Source organism: Eriocheir sinensis, chromosome 11 (assembly GCF_024679095.1).
Source record: "Eriocheir sinensis breed Jianghai 21 chromosome 11, ASM2467909v1, whole genome shotgun sequence".
Classification (NCBI taxonomy): domain Eukaryota; kingdom Metazoa; phylum Arthropoda; class Malacostraca; order Decapoda; family Varunidae; genus Eriocheir; species Eriocheir sinensis.
The window spans coordinates 4321522-4329844 of NC_066519.1; the positions used below are offsets into that span (position 1 = coordinate 4321522).

Genomic DNA, 8323 nt, shown 5'->3' on the forward strand with positions numbered 1-8323 from the left:
ATAAGCATTTATACGTAAATCTGATAATATTGTTAGCGTTACCGTCAGCTCCGAGGCAGTATACTTATTTAACAACAAATTTAACGTCACACAGAGCGCGGTAAACGTTTGTAGATCCGCGCGATAACCCGTGACGTCATCGATTAGTTTGTAGTTAGCTTTGTGAATCTCGATGTTCTCAAAACTACGCACTGGGCCCAAAACTACGAACTAAGCCTTTGTGGATCCGGGCTGAACACCTATAATCCTGCCTAGAATATAATTATGAAGTGGATTAGGAAGGGGGATGCGCGAACGCAATCCCCCGCTATCAAAAATTTCGCACTCGAGTTAACCACATTTGGGTTAATCGCAGGGGTCAGCACCGCCGGAGTGCAATGGCGGGCCTCGCCCTGGGAAAACCGCCTTCATGATCACGGTATCTCCTGTGCCAGGTAAGTATGCTTGACGCAACAACCCCGCTACTCTAGTACAGCCTGGCACAACACCTTACGTAACAGGCACTTTTTCTATGGAACATCTTTTTAAAATGCAATTGATCAATCCATATTCTCTATCATTTCTTCAAAATTTAAAAAAAAATCATATATACTACTGAACAATTCCTTGAATGTGTGTACCTATCTTCCTTATTGGTCCGAAATAACATTTGACCTAACACTTAACTAACATGCTACTTTCTCATTTTACTGTTATCTCTTGAACATCGGTTCTTTCTGGACTTTTCAACCTAACTTTACATGCGACTCAAAGAAGACTTTCACGTACAGTAACCTACTCACTGAACAAGAACTAAGTGGACTTCTTTATAAGCTTTTCCTAATGACAACTGCAACAAATCTCTTTAGTTCAGTCTACAGTGAAGAGACGACGAACGTAGCAGAAAACTTTGGAGGACTGACTCAGCTGCAGGAACTCAATATTTCCCGAGAAACTGCCAAGATGTGAAATACGTCCGCCAAAACACTGACAACAATTATGTCAGTGACAACACGCAGACCACCAGAAGAAAGGGCAGAATGCACTGCTGGACACTGGAGAAAAGAGAAGTAAAGGAAACAAAGAAACCAAACCAAGCACCAACATTATATCAACTCATACCTGACCAAAACATCAATGTGACTTACTTATATCATTATGAGGAATGAATCCAGCTTTATTCAACCTACCTATGCATATTTTACTCTGCTTGCTTGTGTCTAGCCTTGTAAGGAAATAATGCTATCCCAAACCTAGAATACAGCCTTGCCCAGCCTAACCTGTCCTTGTCAGGCTGACACACAAAACGATTAATATGACCAAAATCCCCAAGTAAATTATAACACCATTTAAAAACGGTATACAATACTTAAATAAACTAAATGCTGGTGCCTTTTTTTATAGCATCTGCATGCTTCCCATATTGCAATATTAGTGTTCCATGTTTGTTAGTCTTAATTAATGCATGATCTTCTTATCTATCAATATTACTGAATAATCATTGCTTAATAGATAGCACAATGTGTATAATGAATAATGTATATAATAGAACATCAATTACCTTAAATTGTAACCATCTTGAATAAATCAAACATACCCACATTCCTAAGTTCACCCTCAATGAGCTAAAACAAGGCTAACATAACAAAAGACAATCCCCAATGAAAGGTAGGTAAACTTGGGGGCATACACTAGCATGGCCTTGGTGCTCATCTCTGTCACATTACCCCTTGAGCCTGTGCTGAGTCAGTAACCTGTACCCCAGGGGCAGGTGTGACATCCTTCCAGGTTAATTACCACAGATAACCTTTTACAAGTTTCCCCAGGTATCCATTTGCTGACCAGCCCCAAAGGGAGGATAGAGGAATAGGAAGGGTACAGCTATTTCCTATCCTTCTCTAGGTACTTTTCAACTAGAAATTTTCAGTGTAAATATTTGAACTACACAACCCCTCCCTTTCCTAAAAAAAAAATAAATAAATAAAAAATTGTTCATGACCTACTTTTCTCAGTTATTTTCTTCATCCTCTCATTTAAAACCCTTCCCTACCCTTTTCCTGCCACACTCAGTAGACATATTCCCCTGTAACTATTACAGTCACCTTTGCTTCCTTTCCCTTTGTACAGCAGCACAACAATAGCCTTTCTCCAGTCTTCTGATGCCTCACCCTGTTCCTATGCTAGTTACATATCCGTAACATCCATTTTACAACTACACCTCCTCCATACTTCAGCATTTCTGCTGTTATGCCATCAGCTCCAGGGGCCTTTCTTACTTTTAAATCCTTTATTGCCTCCTCTATCTCACCCTTCTCCACCTCCCCCTGTGGATCTGGTCTCCCTACATTGATGTTTATTCCTACATTGCAGGTCACTTCTGCTCTCCCTCCCACTCTCTCATTCATTACAGTTTCAAAGCATCCCATCTCTCCTCTTTATGCCACAAATGTCACTCTTTCCTCCTCCCATTCCTCTTTTAACTTCTCTCCAGAAAAGTTTTTTTGTTCTGGTATTTTGCTGATATTTTCCTACCAAAATCCTCATATACTCTCTTTAATTTCCCTAACCAGCCTCTTACTCTCCCCGTACTTTCTCTCGCCTCCTCCGTCACATTTCTCTAACATTTTCTTGTAGTTCCTTCTTTTCTCCTCAACTGCCTTTTTTTATCTCATCATACACTCTTTCTTTTTCTACACAACCTATACCCGACTACTTGCTCAGTGGCCATGACCACTGAACTTTTAAACCCCTCATAAACCTCATTCACTCCTGCACTGTGTTCTATCCCTGGTCTTGCTCTTCCAAGTATTTCCTCCACTTTCCTCCTATACATCTCCCTGTGGCCACTGTCACGTAATTTCTCACATGCTAGTCCCTTAATTCCTACCCTTTCCTTTCTTCCTATTCCCTCTGAATTCCAATTTTGCCTTCATCTTAATTTTGGCTACTACTACATTTCTTTCATAACTTTTTCATCTACTACATATCCTGTCTCAGCTTCATATCTACAACAAGAAGAGAAAGGAATGTATGAGACTGGTGTCTATAAATGTGAATGGTTTAGGTGGTGAGGAAAAGAGGAGAGTGACGATTGAAAATTTTGTAAATGGTAAAGTGGATGTGTTGGGAGTGAGTGAAACACATATTTGAGGAACTGGTGTGAGTGATGGTAGAGAGGGTACATGGGAGGGTGTGCCTGGGGGGGTTGTATGGACGGGGATAGATGAGGAGTATAGAGGCAGGAGTAAGTGTCATGCCCCGGGATTTGACTTCCTCTTTCCTACTATTCTCTTGGCCCCACACGTCCTCTGTGTGTATCAAAACACACGAGAAATTAATCAAGACAAGGTGAGGGTATTCGCCGGCTGCCTGGGATTGAACCCACGACCAACGTGATGGGAGAGCCACTCCTTACCAAGTCGGCCAAAGAGGTACCCCACTGGCTAAGTGGATTATGGGAGGCTCATTCATCAGGCATAGTCGCCGCACTACATAAGGAAGGATGTACTATTGTGATGTCTGAAAGAGTGTGGAATGGTGTGACTGATTATGGTTGGAAGGGATCAAGAATTGTGTGGGTGAAAGGAAAAGTAGGTTTAGTAAAGTATGCATGGGTGTGTATTTATGCACCAGTAAATGTGAAAAGTAAAAAGGACTGAGAGAAAGGGAAGCTTTTTGGGAGGAAGTGAATGCATGTTTGAAGAGTTTTGAGAAAGAAAGGAAATTTATTATGATGGGAGATATGAATGCTAAAGTGAGAGATGAATGTGTGATGGATGTAGTGGGAAAATAGGGGATACCTGGGAAGAATGAAAATGGAGAGTGCCTGGTGGATGTCTGTGCTGAGAGGGGAATGTTCCTAGCGAACACCTTCTTTAAGCACAAGAATATCCACCAATACACATGGAGGAGGGGAGAAGATAATGAGCAATAAGGATTGATTGATTATGTGGCAGTAGATGAAAAGCTTAGAAAATAAATTTGTGACGTGAAGGTAGTAAGAGGAATGTTCGATGGATCTGACCATCTTGCAGTGCTGGCAAAGTTAAAGCTGAAAGAAAAGTGGGTGTTTGAAAACAAAGGTGAAGTAAAAAAGAAAATACTGAAGGTAGAAAAGTTACAGGAAAAAGAAATAAAAGATGAGTATAACTGTGAAATGGCAGAGGCCTTAACCCGTGGGCTTCAGCTATGGGAAAGCCGAGAAGTGGCCGAGAAACGGCAAAGTACACTGCATTTTGAGACTAAGAAAAGAGCATGGAATGTACATCAGAGAACTCCTCTCATAACCATAAAGCTGTTAAAAATATTTACTTTTACTCAAACTCAATTCTTTTTAGGTGGTGTTTGTTACAAAATAAACAGTTTTGTGACGCGTGACATCTAGGCAAGAGTCGCTTGTTGTTTACTTCAGAGAATTTGACAAGTGATTACTGTGTGGATAGCTAATTCAATCTGCCATAACCTTACAGCACCACCTATGACAAAAAAGCCCATCTCAAGATCACTCACCCACCACTGTGACCCAGGGCATGTATGGTGGGTTGCTCTATATACCACCACCGCCTACAATTAGCTTGAATTAGGGGTTTTATGGTGAGTCCTTTTTAGGGTCCACCGTACCACAGCCACGACTCGTGAAAGCCCAGAAAAGGGTCTGCCGATGTTCTCGGGTTAAGTGAAAAATGGGAAAGTGTAAAAGATAATACAAATATTGAAAAAGTTTTTGGAACATTTAAAAAAATAATGGAAACCACAACAAAAAGTGTTAGGGATGAAAGTGGTGAAAGATGGAAAAAGAAAAGGAAATTAATGGTGGACAGAAGAGATAAGAAGGATAGTAAAAGAGAAAAGGGAACTTTTTAAGAAAACTCAAGAAAGAAATGTGGCTGAGCAAGTAAAAAGGGAAAGGAAAAAGAAATGTAGAGAATGCAAAATGAAATCAAAACAATTATGCAATAAAAGAAAGTAAGAAGAGAGTTGATGACGACTTTGGAAAAAGACTAAGTGAAAAATATAAAGGGAACAGGAAATCATATTGGAAAGAGGTAAAAAATGAAAGAAATGCAGAAAATATCTCCTCAAGTAAAATAATGAAGTTATGGATGAGAATGGAAAGATGTTGAAAGACGGGGAAGCTGTGAAAGAGAGATGGAGAGAATATTTCAAAAACTTAATGAATTTTGAGGATGGACGTCCAGCAGCTGTAACAGCAGCAGTTTTGAGTAGAGGTAGAGGAGGAGTATATGCAGAAAGAAGTAACATATGAAGAAGTAAATCGGGCAATAAGAAAATAAAAAAAATGGAAAGGCAGCAGGAATTGATGGAATCACAGCAGAAATGTTGAAGTGTGGAGGAGATGTAGTTGTTAAATGGATGGTCAAGATATGGGAAGTAGCATGGGAGGGGGGGAGGGAGGGTTCCAGCAGACTGGACAAAAGCCATCACTGTCCCAGTTTACAAGGGGAAGGGCAGGAGAGGGGAATGTGGGAGCTAAAGAGGTATAAGTCTCCGGAGTATAAACGGAAAGGTATATGGAAAAGTCATAATAGAGAGGGTGCAAAGACTTACAGAAGAGAAAATCAGTGAAGAACAAGGAGGCTTCAGGAAGGGAAGGGGATGTGTGGATCAGATATTTTCCTTCAGGATGGTAGTAGAAAAAATAATAGCAAAAGGAAAGAAACTATACGCTGCCTTCATGGATTTGGAAAAAGCTTATGACAGAGTCGATTGGATTGCATTGTGGGATGTTTTAAAGATTTATGGTGTGGGAGGAAAACTGCTTAGTGCAAAAGTCTTTCTATAAGGATGCATCTGCATGTGTCTAAATTACTGGAGAAACAAGTGAACATTTTGAGATAAAAGAAGGCTTAAGACAAGGGTGTGTCATGTCACCATGGTTATTCAATATTTATATGGATGGTGTTATTAGAGAAATGAAGGGCAAAGTTGGAGAAGTTGGAGTAAGAATGTTTGATGAGGGAAGGAAGTGGGTACGGAATTTGATACTAGCTGTTTGCTGATGACACAGTGCTCATTGCAGAAAATGAAAGTGACCTACAAAATTTGTTCAGTGTTTTTGATAGTGTCTGTAACAGGAGAAAGCTGAAAGTAAATGTCAACAAAAGTAAAGTGATGGTTTGTGAGCGAAATAGAAGTGAGGTTGTAGATTTTGTATGCCCATATAGAGTGGGAATTGAATGTGAAAAAGAATGCAATAATAATTTTGAATGGTGAAGAAATGGAGGAGGTCAATGAGTTTAAGTACCTTGGATCAGTTATGTGTAAGCATGGTGTTACGGAGGGAGATATAAGAGAAAGGGCATTGCAAGGAAAAAGGGTGGTAGGATTTTTGGGACGAATCATGAATGGCAGAAGTGTGAGTATGGAGGTAAAGAGGGACTTGAGAAATACAAAAATAGTACCAACCCTCACATATGCAAGTGAAACATGGGCCTGGAATGAAAGTCAGAGGTCTAGAGTGCAGGCAGTGGAAATGAGTTATTTGAGGAGTGCTTGTGGTGTGAGTAGAATGGATGGAATGAGTAATGAGTGAACGAGCATTTTGGAATGTGTAACAGGGGTGGAGGGAAGAAGTGTGGAGTGGTGGAAGAAATGAAGCGACAGACTTTAAAGTGGTTTGGCCACATGGAGCGAATGGAGAAGAGTAAGATGACCAGAAGGGTATATGTGAGTGAGATAGAGGGAGGGAATGCTAGAGGATGACGTCCAGTGAAATGGAGGGATAGGGTGCAGGAGTACAATAGGGAGAGGGGGGAAAGATCTTTGAGAAACTTTGAGCAGACAAGGAGGGAGTGTCTGGATAGAGAAAGTTGGAAGCTCTTCTGAAGTGGCCATACCCTGGTGGGAGCTCCTAGGAGCAGGCATCGATGAAATGATGAATGATGATGAATTATTACAATCCTCATGTCTCCCTTTGCCCATGCTCCATACCTATGAATTAGCTTGTACTGGAAGGTGTCCGCCAAGAAAAAATCACTCTCAGCACAAACATCCACAAGGTATTGTCAATTCTCATTCATTCCCTCCACAGCCCACTTCACAACCACACCATCTATCTCCCTGTTTCCAACTTTTGCATTCATATTCACAAACACAAGAATCCTTCTTTCATTCATTGAATAGTAGGGTCCAAAGGACCCCACTATTCAATGGCTAATCAATGGGGCTAGGTTTCACAAAAAGTTTGAATAATGAATATAAATTTTTCTAATTATATCAACTAGCACAATTGAAGAGGGGGTTAAGTTTCAATCTAATTTCCTGACTCCAGAAAATTCGAGGGTAATACTGAAGAAGGGGTAGCCACCTCTCACCAAGTTAATTTTACATTTTACATTTACATTTTGGTCCCTGAATGCAGGGCAGTAAGAAATAACTTCCAGAATATAAAAGAAATATTTACATAATGATGCAAAATGTTTATGGAACTAAAGCTTGACCTAAAACCATCACCACCCTGCTCCGACTGATCATTAGGCACTGACTTTGCTGTGAGTCAGAGACGAAGAGACCAGTCTCCTTAATGCACGTGTGAAAACAATGCATTGACTGGCGAAAATAATCCTCATTAATTCAACCAATCACAGTGCTTCATTTAGCCGTGGCAGGCAAAAGCAGAAAAAATTGATCCAGTCTCAGGCTGGCACCTGCATGGAAGTGCTCTACTTGGCCTGCATTGAAAGTTTTTTTGCAGAAGTGATTAATCAATTAAGAATCAGTTGACTTTTTACGTAATCAGGGTGTTCTACCAAAGGTTCTTGAGTGTCCAAAGTGTAAAACCGACAAGATGGGCAGATTTAGCGGTGAGCGAAGCTATGCTGGGTGAAGCATCCATAGCAAATGTGGAGGGTCGAGGGGGAGCCCCCAACCATGTTAGGGGTTAAGATAGGTTAGGTTTGGTTGACGTCGCTTTTGAATCTTGCTTCAGACCAGCTTCCTCATGCCTGGTGGCAGTGTGTTGCAGCCGTGACTGGGATTTTAGCATTCATGGACAGTGTCTTGGTACCTTTGATCAGGGGTTACCATACTCATAATTTCATCATCGCGCTGATTTTGTCATTGCTTGCATTTTGAATCCTTGTTCGACATACATACGTAACTCTTGTAAATCGGTTAAAGGCGCAATTTTTAAAGATTTAAGCAAATTATGGACTTAGAGTGCGCGGCTGCATTAATGTACCATTCAGTAAAAGCTGAGGAAGGGACGCTCCATGTTTTTTTGTTGTTTTTATCAACTCAAAATTCTAAGGCAATGTCTTTGGTAAATGAGTGGCTTGCAATGGCAAAGCAATATGGCACTGTTGTATGGACACAAAATGCTTCA

General features: G+C 40.6%; 1 non-coding gene across 1 annotated transcript; it reads right to left on the bottom strand.

Annotated features, from left to right (window-relative positions):
• Nucleotides 1–279: 279 nt before the first annotated feature.
• On the bottom strand, nt 280–442 carry LOC126997210 (U1 spliceosomal RNA). Its single transcript, XR_007751951.1, has one exon. It is a non-coding gene; the product is annotated as a U1 spliceosomal RNA (small nuclear RNA).
• Nucleotides 443–8323: the final 7881 nt, after the last annotated feature.